General features: G+C 35.8%; 1 protein-coding gene across 50 annotated transcripts in view; it reads right to left on the bottom strand.

Annotated features, from left to right (window-relative positions):
- The window catches only part of SETD5 (SET domain containing 5), a 77,011-nt gene that overhangs the window by 47,432 nt on the left and 11,269 nt on the right, over positions 1-18,310 (bottom strand). The window lies entirely within an intron of this gene.

Here is an 18,310-nt window from a genome sequence, read left to right on the forward strand (position 1 = left end):
CTTGAAATTATAAAAACAAAAGGTATGAAGGTAACAGTAAAAGGAGGACAGAAAAAAATTAAATGAACCAAGGAAGAAAAAGTAGACTCCTTTAGCAACAACAAATAAGACAAGAAACGACAGGAGAAAAAAGAGAAATAAACATGTGAGTGCACAGTAGGGGGAAAATAAATGCGTCAGAATTTCAACTTAACTATTTCCAGAACACTCCATCAGAATCTGCAGTAACGCTAGTAAGTTCTTGGATTCAGATGCAGAACCAGCCTGTCTCCTAGCACTGAGTACTCTTTTTGAGTAGTCACCATTTACATACTGTTTCTAGGGAAAAGGCTGTTAAAGGGAACATGCCAGAAATGTTTTATAAATACCCCTGTCTTTTTTAATTGGGTTCAGAAATGGTCAATAGTCTTTGTATTTGTCATTTTGACAGTCTCTTCTCTATATGACTTGCTGAAAGCACAAGACCCGTGTGATCTGTCTGGTCACTCTCAAAGACAGACAAAACGTGTTTTAAGAACAATTCTAACAGAGATTTCAGAAAAAGAAATTGCATCAGCCAGGTGAGCCGGAAGCAGCTGGGAGACAAGAGTCCAATACACAGCCAATCCAATGAAAGAAATTCAGAACAAGTCTGCTTCAGTAATCCTGTGAAGAGGACTGGCAGGAAGAGGAGTGCCGCTTCAGAAAGAGAACAGGCCTCATATGCTTCAGACAGTCTTTGTACTGAGGCTGTGGACCTTGGCCGTCCTCCCAGAAATGATGCAATCCAGATGAACAAGATCTGCTGCCAGAGAAACAATTGTTAAACAGCCTATGCAGACAGCAACTCAGCCAAGGAGCGATCTCTGATCAACTCTCCACAAACCACCAGAAATCCAAATCTCTTCCTCAATTTCGGCCTCTGATAAAACATTTAAGTGAATATATATTTAGATATCTACAAACAAGCCACATTCTCAAAATGTCCCTTTTAAAAAATGCCTTTGGCTTTACAATATCTATCATCCATCATTTAATTGTAAAGAAAACACTAAGCACATTTTTACTTTTATGAATATATTCTCTAATCATATTAACAGCAAGGTATTACACTGAAATTTTACAAATATTTTCCTCACTCTCATAAGAAAACATTTTGCGAGGTAGTGACTTCCCTAAGTCTGAAAATCACTCTGGAATCTAAGGCCCAATTATGAGACTTCAAAGTAAGGACAAATACACACACTCACTAATTCAGGACCAGAAAGGTATTTTTAGAGATATTTTTAAAATTATGTCAAATTCAGTATGTTAAAAATAGGCATGTATTAGAAAACAAGAGAAAAATCTCTTCTTGCTTAGGCTGACATTAAAGGTGGGTTGAGTAATATCATCACACTATGCAATGTCCATTTTCCTCAAGGGCAACATTACTTCAAATCTTCTACGAGGGTTAATGATTATTTTCACCCTATTAGCCACAAGTTACTGTTTCAGAATCTAACTTGAGTATCCTCAATTTAAAGGTCTTCTCGAGATTCCTCATCTCCTAGGTCTAGTTTCTTCTTCAGAGCTTCGCCATCAAGGTTATTCATACAGTATTGTAATAAAATTATTAGGATTTTCTTCTTACTAAATAAAAGACCCTGAATACACAAACCTCAGTTCTCTAAACTCCAACTAGCAGGAAGCCACATTTCTAGCCAAACTTCTTCCTTTTGAAGGCAATAACCCTTAAACTTGGATTCACTAAAAAGACAAGCATCTAAGATAGATCCCGAAATCAATACATGCAGCCCAATCTACTATCCCTATATCTAAACTATTAAATCATGAACAGATATACAGAATAACTCTGAAGCAATAAAAGATCTTTAATAGCCCAATAAACGAATAAATTTAACTCAGCTAAAGAAAAAAACATTTCAGGAAAATTTTCAATAAGAGTTAAAAGAAAATAGACATTAGCTTTAAGATTCCATTTCTGAACCTACTGATTATTCAAAATTTTGTTATACATGTAAGCTGAATTTATTCTTAAATACTTCTATACTTCAATTTCTTTCTTTTGAATGACTCAAAATAGTAAAAAGGGGAGATGGGGAAAGAATATCAGAAAGTTTTTTTGGTATGATTATTACCCTCAATTTAATTTTCAAATCACAGAACAGTTCAAAATGCAATAAATATACAAATGCACTTTATCTACATGACCAACTTGTTTGAGAAGGATGTGACAGTCGCATTATATGCTCATCTTCCACCTCCAACCCAAACTGAAATAATGAGGAAAAACACTGCCTTTATACTGTAACACATAGCTATTTCCCCTGGGAGAAGAAAAAGTATGTTAGGAAAAAGTACTATATTAGGAGTTAGGAAATTTAAGTTCTAACCTATAACTTAATTAGTTTGGCGATCAAAAAAAAAAATCACTTTTTATAGATGAACCTTAAACTCCTCAAAGCAAAATCTTCATTGGGTTTCTTTCTGCTCCAAATTTCTATGAACCCCGGCACTGGCTTAGGCAATTCACGCAATGTTTCCAAGTCTCAGTTTTCTCATCTGTACAACAGAAAGAATAACACCTGTCCTGCTGACTCATACGTGCAAGTAGACTAGTGTATGTAGCAAACGAGTTTAAATGGCACTCTGGAACTTTTAATTATATGTGAAGAAAAAGGAGCTGCTACTAATAACTCAACTGTGGCTAAAAACTTCTTTCACCTTCTCCAACCATACATGTATTTCAATTTTGCTACAGCAAATAATGTGAAATGAGGATATGTGGGAAACATGAAAAAAACAGCATAGGAGAGATAAGTGATAAGCACTGGAAGAAATAAGTAAGAATTATCAGAAAATAAAGAGATGAACTCTAAGAAGAGAGAAAGTGCACAGAGATCCAGTGAAAAGTCCATGTAACTGGGATAGTATAAGTTATAAATTAGGCTAATAATCTGAAGCAAGTTAATGCAGGCTCTAGAAGTTCAGGGCTGAAGAAAAAGAAGAAAAGAGAAAAACACTGGGGTAAACAATTAAGCCAGACTAAAGAAATGTCATGATTTACTAACTTAGAGCCAAGATAAAGTTTTCCTTTCCTCCCGCCTCTTCTCCTGTACACTTGTTTATCTCTTGGCTCCTTTGCCTAAATTTACACTCCCTCAAGGGGCTACTGGTCTTGGCACAATAAACCAATGCCTATAAAAGCACTAAGTTTACTAGAATAGGAGATAATTAAAATCCAGTTTTAAAAAATTCCTATTTTAGTCTATTCTAAGAATTTCTTTTCCCATGAAAAATTTTATTAATGGTAATTACTATAGAGGCCAAGACATACTCAGGTGTACTTCGAAGGGAGGGAGAGTGGTGGTAGATGCCAAAAATAATGAAATTAAATACTACAATCTTAAATTATTTTAAGTTGACATCGAAGAAAAAGAAATATTTATAACTTGTTTAGGAATGATAAAGATGCTAAACTAACCATGGATACACTCTTTCTATCCCTAACAAGAAACAGTTAGAAGACTAAAAATTTCCTAAGTATCACCCTCAAAGAACTTAGATTTAGCTATTTAAAGAGCTATATTCTCAAGACTTTTTATTCTCATGACATTTCTTTAGTCTCTCTTAACTGTTTACCCCAGTGTTTTTCTCTTTTCTTCCTTCTCTTCAGCCCTGAACTTCTAGAGCCTGCATTAACTTGCTTCAGATTGTAAGCCTAATTTATAACTTCCACTATCCCACTTGCATGTCCTACTGTATTTGGAGCCTCAGAGCATGCTTTAGACCGATGTGCCACACTAGACAGGAAAAGAACCTCTCATACCTCTATGTTTGCCTCTTCTCTGACCAGATCTTTTTCATTTTCAAACTCTGAAACGGGAACCACATTTAACTCCTCCAGATGAAGCGGGTTATGACATTTATGAGACATTAGTATCTGTTATACTTCCTATAGTTTAGGCAAAATTTCTCCAGTTGATAAAAAAAATCTGGTTTTAAATTTAGAGTCTAATTCATTATTTTACAGATGAAGAAACAGAGCTACAAAAATATTAACTTGCAAGGAGTCACACACACACACGGTGGAGCTCAGAAGAAAGGAAATTAGAATTTTAATGTATAGCTTCTATTCATTAAAGTAATTACTACTGATTTTTAGATAGCAATATCTGAATTAAAACAAAATTTTTTTTATTAAGCACCAATTATTTATTATTGGTGCTACATTAGACAAACAAATCCAGATTAAAATTCCTGGCTCTCTTGGGATTTATATTATCTAGATTTGCCAGTTTTTTCTTCATTCATTCATTCAGCAAACATAAAGTGAGTAATTACTAAGTATAAAAACTATGTTAAGTGCTATTTTAAAAATCTTCTCTTATCCAAAGTAGGAGAGGGTAGGCAATTTGTGAACTCTTTAGGTTTGCTTATGTGCCAAGTATTGCATTTTCACAACCATGAAGGGAAAAAAAAGTCCTAAAGTGTGCCTCTTCAATTAATGAGTCATTCTGAAGAAAAACACCACCTTCCCTCCCAAAAAAAGAAAACTCCAAACCACTCCATAGTTCACCAGTGACACAGAGGAGTCTCTTAGAGAAAGAGATTCTTTTATAAATCTCTTAAACTGTTTAGATAAAACTTATCACCGACTGGTCTCACGGAAAATTCCATTAAGAATAAAGGACAATGCCAAGCAAGAACCCTCAAAACAAGATGAACAGAATCTGACCATACATGTTCTGTGATTATTTGGCAGACCAGGTAGCTAAGTATAACAGTAAAGGAATTTAAAGCTTAATAATTCTGATATGCACAATAGGGCTCCCCTCCCCAACCAACAACAGTATCTTTATTCTTATTATAAAAGTAACAAATGCTTGTTAAAAATATGCAAACATTACAAAAGCATAAAAAGTAAAAGTGTAACTCTCACACAATTCCACTTCCCAAAGAGACCCCAAAGATACAGGTGCTAACTCTACTGTTCTGTAATCTGCTTTGTTCATTTAGCAATAAATTTTGGACATCTTTTATATGTGTATGTACAAATTTACTTCTTCCTCTTAAATGATGGCACAGTACTCTATCCTATGGATCTACTGTAATTTCAGTCAGTCCTCTGCAGGTGGGTGTTTACAGATCGTTGCTAATTTTCCGTAATACACACAGTGCTGCACTGAACAGTCACATATATGTGCACACACCTCCTTAAGACACCTTCCTAGAAGGGAAAGAGCTGGAATGGCATGAGCATATTTATTAGCGATGCCAAACCACCCTCCACAGAGTTAAAACCATTTTACACTCCCACAAACAAAGGGGGAAGGCTACATTTTCTCATGAGGCTGAAAACAATTTCAATTCTAACTTTCCTCATAGAATCTTTTCCTTAGAAGACTCTCTACATTCTAAAAGAAAACCCTAAAATGAAAGTTAGCTACAAATTCCCAATAATTCTGTGATACACTTTTAAGACTAATGATTGGATGTGCTATTGTCCTCTAAAATTCTTATATACTAAATAGGTGATCTCAGGTGCCTTTTCACTAAATTTGGGCTGGGATAGTCAAAATAAAACCTAGATAAGCCACTATTTCAGAACCAAAGTATTTTCTTATAGTTGTCCCAGGAGATAACTTTTAATTCTTTTAACAGAATGCACCAAGTTCTATATTTCTTCTTCCAGTAATGAAAAAACAAATTATGCTAGCCATCTGTAATTCAGTTGGCAGCCATAGGGTTCCGACTGAAAAATGTAAGTAATCTAGAAGATTTGAGCTCTTTGGTTTCAAACAGGTTATCAAAACTCTGTTCTGCCTCAGCAGTGTAAAATATGATGCCTTCATTTTTAATTACCCTTGGAAAGAGAAGAAACTCTGAAACCACAAGCGGTTTGTTAATACTGATTTGCTAAAAGATAGAGCCAAAATATTGACTATAATTGTACCTACACTGTAGCTACAAATTCACTTTGTATACTCCATTATGACACCAGATACCCACACGGTCCAAATCTAAGCCCTGAACCGATGAGTAGAAAACTTCTCCTTTTCACTGTGCTGTCACTAGCACCTGACTAAGAGCCTTGACGCAGAGCTGTTCTTCCTCCTTCCTCACAGACTTTTATCTATTATTCAGTAACACTACTCGCCTCCTTATAATTTCAAGGTTGCATAATAGCAATGAACTGGTCTCACTATTTCTGGGTTCTCGACCTTCTAATCTACTTTTCATTCTTTCATGACATGAACCCTTCTAGAGCATAACTCTGATCATTATCATCCCATTATTGGGAATCTACAGAGGCTCCCCAATGCCTATTGGGTTAGTTCTAACTCCTTTGCCTGAATGGAACAAGACCTCCTTTCTTAATTAGCTTCAAAATTTTGTTCACACTACTTATCCTGGCTGATAGGCTATTTTTTGCATCTTAAAAAAAAACTTTATTATGAAAAATTTCAAACAAATACAAAACCAAAGAAAACCCTGTAATCAACTCATGGATCCTACCCAGCTTTAATCAACAATTAACTCCTAGCCAATCTTATTTTATCTGTAACCACTCCACTTCCACAGGATTATTTTACAGCAAATCTCAGAAATATCAGCTAAATATATCACATCTGCCAAGTGGAGTTATCCCCTTGTTTATCATAAAAATGGGTGAGAGGGATCTGCTTATAATGACAGGTGGTGGCGACAGGGAAAGAAAGGTCATCAATCTTTTGCAAAAGTTAAGATGGATAAAGAGCTTAATGTACCAATTGATACATTTGCTGAGTGATATTTAGGTTTTAAATTACACACTTATGGCTACTGAAAATGTCAATTATTTTTTCTTAATAAAAAAATCATTGTAAGCAATTTCTTCTGATGTGAGTTTGTTGATAATAAAATTTCTTGTGTTCTTGGGAAGGCAAATTTCTCCTTACAGCAGAGCTAACTGCAAGCATACATATGACCCACAGCTGTGATACAGATTCCTACATATGCTATATGTCAATAAATGAAATGGATAAAACACAGACGAAACACGCCAAAGCAGGTAAAATGTGACATTCCATAAACCTGCATATTAAAGATAAGGACTGATTACATCACACAAGCAGTGGCTCATTACTGAAGTAGTGACCGGTTATTCTCCTTATTTTTATTTTATTTTGTTTTTTTTGAGGAAGATCAACCCTGAGCTAACTTCTGCCAATCCTCCTCTTTTCACTGAGGAAGACTGGCCCTGAGCTAACATCTGTGCCCATCTTCCTCTGCTTTGTATGTGGGACGCCTGCACACCACGGCTTGATAAGCAGCGCGTAGGTCTGCACCGGGGGTCCAAACCAGTGAACCCCGGGCCACTGAAGTGGAACGTGCGAACTTAACCACTGTGCCACCGGGCCGGCCCCTGTTCTCCTTATTTTTAGTGAGCAGTTTCTAAGAGTAGTAAAAGAATCTTAGAGTGATGACAAACTTAGGGTAAAAAGGCTCACCTACTCGACTGAGGTGTACTTTCTAGTCAAAAACTAACTCAGTAGTAATGGTGAGTGTCACAGAACAAAAACATTTGGGATGTGTATGGATGATTTCTATTGGAACCACAAGGCACACATATCTTAAGGTCCAGTCAGTGGAAAATAGGCCCAAATCACGGTCAATGCAAATATACACCACTACACATTCTGTTACTAAACTACTCACCATAAGCTATAGTGATAACAGTGAAATTAAACTTAGAATAGTTTGTAACTTAAAAAGTAACAGTAATGAGGATCAACTCAAAGAAACACTGATAGACATTGTTTTGCTTAAGCAAAAAACTAGCTTGTATCTACTCATAGGAGGTTACTGAGTAAAATTAAATTTGTGAATACGTTATTTCCCTAGAAGCCCAAGAGGAGGAACATCTCTGGAACAACGAGCTAGTGGTTTGTTATGAGACCCATGAAATTCAAGAGTTCCCATCATGCAAAACATCAAAAATACTTAACTTCAACTGGCCTGCTGGCATAGTGGTTGGGTTTGTGAGCTTGGATCCCAGGTGCGGACCTACACACCTCTCATCAAGGCACCCTGTGGCAGCATCCCACATTCTCTATGTTGTATCTTAGCTCAGGGCCAGTCTTCCTCAAGCAAAAAAAAAGAGGAAGACTGGCAACAGATGTTACCTCAGGACCAATCTTCCTCACGAATAAATAAATAAATAAATAAACTTATGGATTCTAAAAATCTTCTCTGGAGATGTTAACATGAAAAATGATTTTAAAACCTTGACACAGATGTTCATCTTTGTTCCAGTTTCAGTAAACACTTCAGCTGTATTTGGGCCAAAATTCTCATTCATTAACGAATATTTATAATGAATTAGCTCCAGGACACTGACAAAATAGTACTTTTTAGTTAATGAATACAACTGGCATAGTAAGTTGCTCCAAATTCTCCTGCAAAACATAATCACAACCATGTATCATGCTAAACTTCCGTTATTCTACTGTCTCCTTTAATCATCTCTGTTGGTTTCCCTGTCATATCAGAGTTTGACCCTAAGCAAAGTACAGAATTCTAGCACTGAATAAAATGGAGTAAACATACAAAGTATCTTAGGATTTACTTGCTATTTCCCCTTTTTTGTTAAGATATCTTCTATTTATAAACTTTTCCCCTGAGTAAAATATTTCCAAATGCTTAACATTACTGTTTTTGATTACTGTATTTCCTTTTCCAGTACTTGGTGACCAATATAAAAAACTAAGACATGTTTTTTGTTTTTTTCCCCCAAATCCTGTGCCCCAGATTTTGACAAATCTTTTACAGACCACCACTAATAACTTTAGAATAGTGGTTCCCAATCTTTTTGAACAAAAGGATAGTTTTTTAAAGGTGCAAAAATTTTGGGGAGTGGGAGAAATAAGTGAAGGGGTTCAAAAGTAGAAACTTACAGTTATAAAATAAATAAGTAATGGGGATATAATGGACAGCATAGTGACTATAGTTAATAGTGTACTGCATATTTCAAAGTTGCTAAGAGAGTAGATCTTAAAAGTTCTCATCACATGAAAAAAAACTTTTGTAACTATGGAAGGTGACGGATGTTAACTAGATTTATTGTGGTTATCATTTTGCAATTTATACAAATATTTAATTGTTACGTTGTACACCTGAAACTAATACAATCTTATGTCAATTACACCTCAATTTAAAAAAAATGAGGCCGTTAGGGTGGGCCCTAATGTAATATGACCAGTGTCCTTATAAGAGGAGGAAATCTGGACACAAAAAGAGATCCCAAGGATGTGCATTCACAGAGGGACAACCATATGAAGACACAGCAGGAGGACAGCCATCTGCAAGGCATGGAGAGAGGCTTCAGGAGAAACCAACTCTGCTGGCACCTTGATCTCAGACTTCTAGCCCTAAAAAAAGTGCAAAAATTTTTATCTGTTGATTAAGAAAATACAATAAAAAAAATACTATGAGTTTGGTAACACATTAGATCCTTCGCAACTGAGGTTTCTGGCCCACAAATTAAATTACCAGTGTCCAAAAATAGTAATTATGGAGAACTGATAATACTTCTGCACAAGATCCTTTCATTTTATGTCCATAAGGACCATTACCTAAGACGGGACTAAACAATTTATATCTTGGTAAATATATAAGATGATACTTACTAAGGGTGACAAAAAAGCAAAACAAAGACTATCCCTGCCTAAGAAGGTACCCCACTTTGACCTACTGGGCCAAAGCACCACAAAGTCCTCTGTTAAAGGAACGATGTCTTCACACTCATCCCATCCCTGAATTCTAAAAAAATTACGTGACCTATAGCTCCTGAATGAATTTAGGATTTCTTAAGAATCCACTAAGATTCAAGATTGCGTTTCATGGTTTTTTTTTTGAAGATTAACCCTGAGCTAACATCTGCTGTCAATCTTCCTCTTTTTTTTTTTTTGCTGAGGAAGACTGGCCCTGAGCTAACATCCATGCCCATCTTCCTCTACTTTATATGTGGGACACCTGCCACAGCATGGCTTGCCAAGTGGTGCCGTGTCTGCACCCAGGATCCGAACCGGCGAACCCCGGGGCGCTGAAGCGGAATGTGCGCACTTCACCGCTGCACCACTGGACCTGCCTCACATTTCATGGTTGAAAGTCCAACTCTTTCTCCATCTGTATATGAAAGCAAAAAAGAAACCCACTAGGCTCTCCATTTGTCCTATTATCAATAGCTTGTTACTGTTTTTCTAGCAGATTTCAAACTTAACACTTTTTAGCTATTATTTGAACACACTCATATGAATTTCTACCAATCCTGCATTGGTGAACTGTTCAAAGGAGACAATATTTGCCTAATCTTTTCTTTGAGAGGCTTATAATGAATGTTTATTTCACTATCAGCCTATTACAATATAAAAACACTAATTTACAAGCCAAAAAAGTTTTAAACACAAATGTTTGGGAGCTGCTTGTCACCATTCCTTAGTCTACCTAATTAAAAACTCTTTTAGGGAGTCTCATCTGACTTCTAGACCTGTTATTAATGCCTTCCTTTTTTTCATTTCCTTTTCAAAAAGTATTTTCTTTTGGAAAAAATTATTGAGCACAGTTGAGGGTACATGTAAGTGAAGTTGATAAAAGTAAAACTAAGTAGGTTTCAATCTCTAGTAGCAAAATTATTTGAATTTTCAAAAGTAAAAGCTGAATTCACAGATCATTTCTTTATAAGAAAACAAGTATGGGGGTCAGCCCAGCAGCATGGAAGTTGAGTCGCACTCGGCTTCAGCGGCCCAAGGTTCACCAGTTCAGATCCTGGGCACGGACCTAGGCACCACTTATCAAGCCCTGCTTTGGCAGGTGTTCCACATATTAAGAAGTAGAGGAACATGGGCACGGATGTCAGCTCAGGGTCAATCTTCCTCAGCAAAAAGAGAGGAGGATTGGCATCGGATGTTAGCCAAGGGCTAACCTTCCTCAAAAAATAAATAAGAAAACAAGTACGTTCACAGATGAGCTTTGTGGTGATTTGCTGCTTGGTCCAATAGGCCAAAGGGGGCACCTTTTCAGATCAAAGAAGAATCAACTGAGTCTAGCATCACAATCTCTTAGGAACCAAATCTTAGGATACTTGTAGTTTTTAACCTTTCTCAATAGTGATGACAGATTTCTGTGAGAATCTGATAAAGACTATGAACGTTTTCCTCAGAAAAACGCAGAGACAACACTTGAGGTAAAAATTCTAGTCCTCTGCACTATGCCCTTCCCCGAAACTGCAGCCAGTCTAGGGTAAAGGAAGCCGGTAACCGACGGATGGTAAGGCATGGCTGATTGGCAGAGGGCTAGTAACTCTTTTTATATTAAGGAAACCAGAATTTACAATCACCACATTAAGGGCTAACACCCAATAAAAACCAATCCATTTCCTTTCTCCATTCAGATCCAGGAACTCCATCTAATTTCAGACAAAGAATCCTAAAGAAACAAAGGTCGAAACTACAGATGGGTAGCAATACCCAAAGTCCGGAGGAGAGTAAAGGGTAGATTCTATTGGTGAAGGTGGGAGGCTCCTTAAATAAGATAGGTAATATGGTACAATGAAAAGATCCTGAAATCATACAGACTCGACTCACCCCATTACTAGTTGTGTGATCACTCTGATTCAGTTTGTTCATTTATAAACCATCGCATAGCACTATTTTGAGAATTAAGTGAGATAACATTCATAAAAGACCCTAGCAATAAACTTGGCACATTGCAGGCACCCACTTCTGGTATATCGGATTATAATATTAGAGAAGTAAATAGAGGTCACAAGGAAGGCAAATAGGAACCACTTTCCTGCTTCCAAGGCAATAGTATGAAGTGGAGGAGAAGAACCTAGTTTGAGTTCTCCTAGTAAGACGCTAAGTCCACTAACACTAAGATTTGCTAGTAGTCACAGAAGAATCTGCACCCTTAGTCAGATATTCTATTAATTTGCTTTTAAAAATCTTGACTGTTTGACATTGATCTGATATTTGTAAGACACCTTTTCAGAAATTTGACCATCTCATAAAATGAAATCTGTTGTATACTGAACATACTACTAATTTACCCATTTGCTTCTTCAATCTGCCTGTCAGGAATGCTTTCCAGAATCTGCATAGACTTCTTTAAAATATTAAAATTTCCTTTTACTACAAAGTCATTATATCTGTATGTAGCCACTCTACTTTTCTGTTAATTAGAAATATCACATGATAGTCATAAGAGGTACTGGGCTCAGAGGACAAAGTAGCACAAATGGGGAGAGACCAAAACATCTGAGTATGTTTACTAGTCTGCTTTAACAAAATCCACAACAGTCAAGTCAAGTCTATAGAAACTTTTATCTTAAACTTCAAAAACTGTGAAAAATCTCAAAAAAGCATAAAAGCAAAATTTTACAGAAAACTTCATTTACTCATCATTTCAACAATTACCAACTCACAGTCAATCTTGTTACATCTATCACTTCTCTTCCATTCTAAAGCAAACACCAGCAACATATCATTTCATCCATAAATATTTCAGTATGTATCTCTAAAAGACAGATTCTTTTAAAAAAGCAAAGTACGTGTGCATTTTAGTTCCTGTTTTGTTTTGAGGGGGAAGGGGAAGACAACTTTAGCCCATCATTTTGTCCTCTCCTAGAACTCCCAATCCTACTTCTAAAATACTGTCAGTCAGTTTGAATACATTTAAGCACTCCTCAATCTCACTCTACTCTCAAGGTATTTAGAAAACACTTCCAAAAAATTGAAGAGGAGGAAACACTTCCAAACTGATTTTATGAGGCCAGCATCACTGATACCAAAGCCAGACAAGAACACTACAAGAAAAGAAAACTACAGGCCATATTTCCCTCTTGAATGGACATGCAAAAATCCTCAACAAAATACCAGCAAAATGAATTCAACAGTACATTAAAAGGATCATACGCTGTGATCAGGTGGAATTTATTCCTAAAATGCAAGGATGGTTCAGCTATCCAAATCAATAAATGCAAGGCACCACATTAACAAAATGAAGTATAAAAACCATATGATCATCTCAATAGATTCAGAAACAGCATGACAAAATTCAACATTCTTTCATGATAAAAACTCTCAACAAATTAGGTATAGATGGAATGTACCTCAACATAATAAAGGCCATATATGATAAACTCACAGCTAACATTCACACTCACTGGTAAAAAGCTGGAAGCTTTTCCTTTAAGATGAGGAACAAGACAAAGATGCCTGCTCCTGCCACTTTTATTCAGAATAGTACTACAAGTCCTAACTACAGCAATTAGGCAAGAAAAAGAAATAAAAGGCATTCAAATCAGAAAAGAAAAAGTAAAATTGTCTGCAGATGACATGATATTTTATCTACAAAACCCTAAAGATTCCACCAAAATACTGTCAGATAAACAAATTCAGTAAAGTTGCAGGATACAAAATCAATATACAAAAATCAGTTGTAATTTATACACTAACAACGACCTACAGGAACGAGAAATTAAGACAACAATCCCATTTACAATACCATCAAAAAGAATAAAACATTTAGGAATAAATTTAACCAGGAAGTGAAAGATCTGTACATTGAAAACTAAAACACTGATGAAAGAAACTGAAGACACAAATGAAAGAAAAGATACTCTGTGCTCATGGACTGGAAGAGTTAATACTGTTAAAATGTCCATATAACCAAAAGTGATCTACAGATTCAATGCAATCTCTATCAAAATCCCAATGGCATTTTTCACCAATAGAAAAAAAATCCTAAAACTCCTTTTATGGAACCACAAAAGACTCCAAACAGTCAAAACGATCTCGTGAAAGAAAAACAAAAGCTAGAGCATCACACTTTCTGATTTCAAACTATATTACAAAGCGATAGTAATCAAAACAGTCGTGGTATTGGCATAAAAACAGACACACAGATCAATACAGCAGACTAGAGAGCCCAGAAATAAATCCAGGCATATATGCTTAATTAATTTTCGACAAAGGCTCCAAGAATATACAATGGGGAAATGACAGTCTCTTCAATAAATGGTGCTGGGAAAACTGAATATCCACACGCAAAAGAATGAAACTGGACCCCTGTCTTATACCATACACAAAAATCAACTCAAACTAGATTAAGCACTTGAATGTAAGACCTGAAATGAGACAATTCCTAGAAGAAAACATAGGGAATAAGGTCCCTGACATTGATTTTGTCAGTGATTTTTAAAATCTGACACGAAAAGGGCAAAAAAAAGCAAAACTAAACAAGTAGGACAATATCAATAAAAGCTTCTGCACAGCAAAGGAAACCATCAAAAAAATGAGAAGGCAACCTACAGAATGGGAGAAAATATTTGCAAACCATTTATCTGGTAAGGGGTTAACATCAAAAATATATAAGGAGGGCTAGCCCAGTGGTGCAGTGGTTGGGTTTACACACTCCACTTCAGTGGCCCAGGGTTTGCAGGTTCGGATCCCGAGGGCAGACCTACACACCACTCATCAAGCCACGCTGTGGTGGTGTGACACATATAAAATATAGAGGAAGATTGGCACAGATGTTAGCGCAGGGCCAATCTTCCTCACACACACACTATATATATATATATATATATATATATATACATGGAACTCATATAACTCAATAGCAAAAATAAATAAATAGGCAAAAGAACTGAATAGACATTTTCCTAAAGACATAAAAATGGCCAACAGATCCTTGAAAAGGCATTCAACATCACAAATTATCAGGGAAATGCAAATCAAAACCACAATAAGATACCACCTCCACACCTGTTAGGATGGCTATTATTAAAAAGACAAGCGATAACAAATCCTGGTGAGGATGGAAAAAAGGGAACCTTTGTGCACTGTTGGTGGGAATGTAAACTGGTATGGTCATTATGTAAAACAGTATGGAGGTTCCTCAAGAAATTAAATCACTATCTTGAAAAGGTATCTGTACTCTCACATTCACTGCAGCATTATTCACAATAGCCAAGGTATGGAAACAACCTGAGTGTCTGCCAAAGGATGAATGGATTAAGAAAATACAATTATCTATCTATTTACCTACAATGGAATATTATTCAGCCATAAAAAAGAAGGAAATCCTGCCACTGACAACATGGATGAACCTGGAAGGCATTATGCTAAGTGAAGTAAGCCAGACAGCGAAAGACACTGCATGGTGTCACTTACATGTGGAATCATTAAAAAAGAAAAATCAAACTCAGAAATAGAGAGTAGAAAGGTGGTTGCCAGGGGTTGGCGTGTAGGAGTGGTTGGTAAAAGGATACAAGCTTTTAGCTATAAAGATGAATACGGTCTAAGTATGTAATGTATAACATGGTGATTCTACAGCTGATAATACTATATAGTATAATTGAAATTGGCTAAGAGATTAGAACTTAAGGGTTCTCATCAAAAAAAAGTGTGAATATATGAGGGATGAATATGTTAATTAACTCAATCGCTGGAATCCTTTCACAATGTATATATATATCAAGTCATGTTGTACACTATAAACATATTATAATTTTATTTGCCAATTATATCTCAATAAAGCTAAAAAAAAATTTTTTAAACTCAAACACCAAAACTAATGAGCAATCTGTTGTTCCATAGCTTTATATGAAGGCACTTAAAAAGCAGACGTATTTTAAAATTTTAGAGTTAAAAATTCCTTTAACTCTAGTTAGCATACATGGTGCACTAAAGCCACTTCAAATAAAACCATTTCTAATAACGTCTGAAAAGGACCTTGGATCCTGAAAAGAAGCTTTGTTTCTTTAAAGGTCTCTTCTCTACGAAATTTTTTAATGTGATTATATTTATATGGTAAGCACTGGTACATCTGTAAAGTCAGAAGCCTCAAACAAATTTCAGCTGGACACCAATTATCCCTCTGTTAACAGTTCTTTTCACATAACCAATGGAGTCATGAAAATCAGGTGCTATATTTACAGTATGTAAGTATTACTTATCTTGGGTAAGGTGCAGACAGAGTTTAGAGAATTGATCCAATATTCCTAACAACAACAACTTCCAAAATGAAAGCTAACATTTCCTGGATGCTCATTTTGTACCAGCCACTGTGTCTTCAATCACTTTATATGCATTACACACACTGTGTAAGGCTCACAACCTTATGAAGAAGATACTATTCCTATTTAGCCAAAGAAGGAAACCTACCAAGTTAAGAAACCTGTCAAAGGCCAAAGCAAGAAAACCGCAAACTAGAATCTGAACCAAGGTCTATCCAACTTCAGAACCCTCACACATTTAATCACTATTCCTTTATCATTTGACATATCCTGATTTAATATTTTTTTGCCTATAATATAAATACATATTAGAATTGACATATATTGCAGAAATATGATATTGTAACTTCTCAGATATTATAACTAGAAAAGACAAAATAGATTCAATATTTAAAAGGCTTAAGATTTTTAAAGATTTAACATTTAATTTAAACTGACAAAATCAAATAATTCAAATTTTAAATAACAAAGTTAAAAAGTAGATGATATCCTTTCTAAGATAATACCTAAATTTCAGGTCTAAGGGTGAACCATTCAAGAAACGTTAATTGATGAGCTTTCTATTACTACAAATAGCACCAGTGTCTCAAGTGGTAATCAGGTTTAAGTATCTGAAATCATGGGAGATAAACGGAAAATGATCTAGCACTTCAAGAGACAACTTTTAGTAGAGAAAGGAAGTTTCTTATCTTGCACTGTTTATATTAAGGCAAGAAATTATGGTTCCTAGAAGAACAGAAAAGTCATGCTCCTCTTCCTCAGGCTAAAACTACTTATTAGTTATTGAAAAATCTAGAAGAAGACAGTTTTAGTAAATAAACTAACTTAAATGCTTCTTGTGTTACAACAGAAGTACCATGACAAAATATCACTTTAATTATTCCTGATGAATCTATCAAGTCTTACATGTAGGGACAGGGAGAAAAGAGGGTGGAAGAGACTACAAGCTAGATTTCTCTGACTATACATAGATTTGTAAATTTCACTTAGTAACCACATTTTATATAATTATAAAACAAAAAGTAATCCCTGAAAAAACTGAAAGTGAAATGAAACAAACTAACCTCACTGTGTATCAAGCTGGTGGCATAATCACATAGAGAACTATTCCCATTGATTTTAAAACATCGTAATTTGACTGTATATCCTTAGAGGGATATATCCTAAGGGCAAAACCAAACAACCAACTCACTTTCCAGTAATCATATTGTTCTGCCATTCTAAAACTGCTGTGTGTGTACTGTGGGACAAAGCAAAGGGTAAGTACATTGGCGTCAGTGGAAGTAGGGATTTGGGGCATGGGAAAAGATTATGTTTATGTAATTATTATGTAGTACTAAATTGGAAATAACAGTTACCAAATACCAACAACTGATATTTCAAAAAAGAGAGGAAAGAAAAGAAAACATTTTTTAGATCTGTCCATTGAAAAGTTCTAGAAACGAGGACCAACCCTAGAGCAATGAACTCTCCCTAGCACCCACACTATGGTGTCAAAGTCCCATTTCCCACTAAAAGAAACCAGAGTTTTACAGAAATGAATAATTCCAGGTTTGAGGCAGGAAATGTACAAAACGATCCTGAAACATCTTGTCAACTAGAAAGCAAGGAACTAATCAAAAAAACAAGCCAGGAAATGATTGAGAATGAGTAAAAAGATCTTAGAAGCCAAATATGGAACAATCTGAATGTCAAAAATAACTGCAAGGCCAAAAAAAAAAAAATAACTGCAAGGGACTGAAGCATACCAAATATATTTAAAACCATAAGTACACAATAATAACACCTCATTGATCACCTTTGGAGGTTTCTAGATTAACAATCCATTATTTTGAAAACTGGTAAGGAAGGGGAAAAGACATAAGCACTGATCTTGCCTTTTATATCCAAATTGTATCTTAGGGTAACCAGATAATAAGTGAGGGGAATATTACAGAAAATAAATGTAGTCATAAACTGTCACTTCAGAACCATAAAGGAAATAATGGGTCTAGGAGTGCTGTTCTCAAAAGCGTGGTTTGAGGGGCCAGCCCAGCAGCGAAGTGATTAAGTTTGCATGCTCCACTTCAGCAGCCAGGGTTCGAGTGTTTGGATCCTGGGCATGGACCTAGCACTACTTGTCAAGCCATGCCATGGTGGCATCCCACATAAAACAGAGGGAGACTGGCACCAATGTTAGCTCAGTGACAATCTTCCTCAAGCAAAAAGAGGACCACTGGCAAGAGACATTAGCTCAGGGCCAACCTCCCTCACCACACACACACA

The sequence above is a fragment of the Equus caballus genome, chromosome 16 (genome assembly GCF_041296265.1).
Source record: "Equus caballus isolate H_3958 breed thoroughbred chromosome 16, TB-T2T, whole genome shotgun sequence".
Classification (NCBI taxonomy): Eukaryota; Metazoa; Chordata; class Mammalia; order Perissodactyla; family Equidae; genus Equus; species Equus caballus.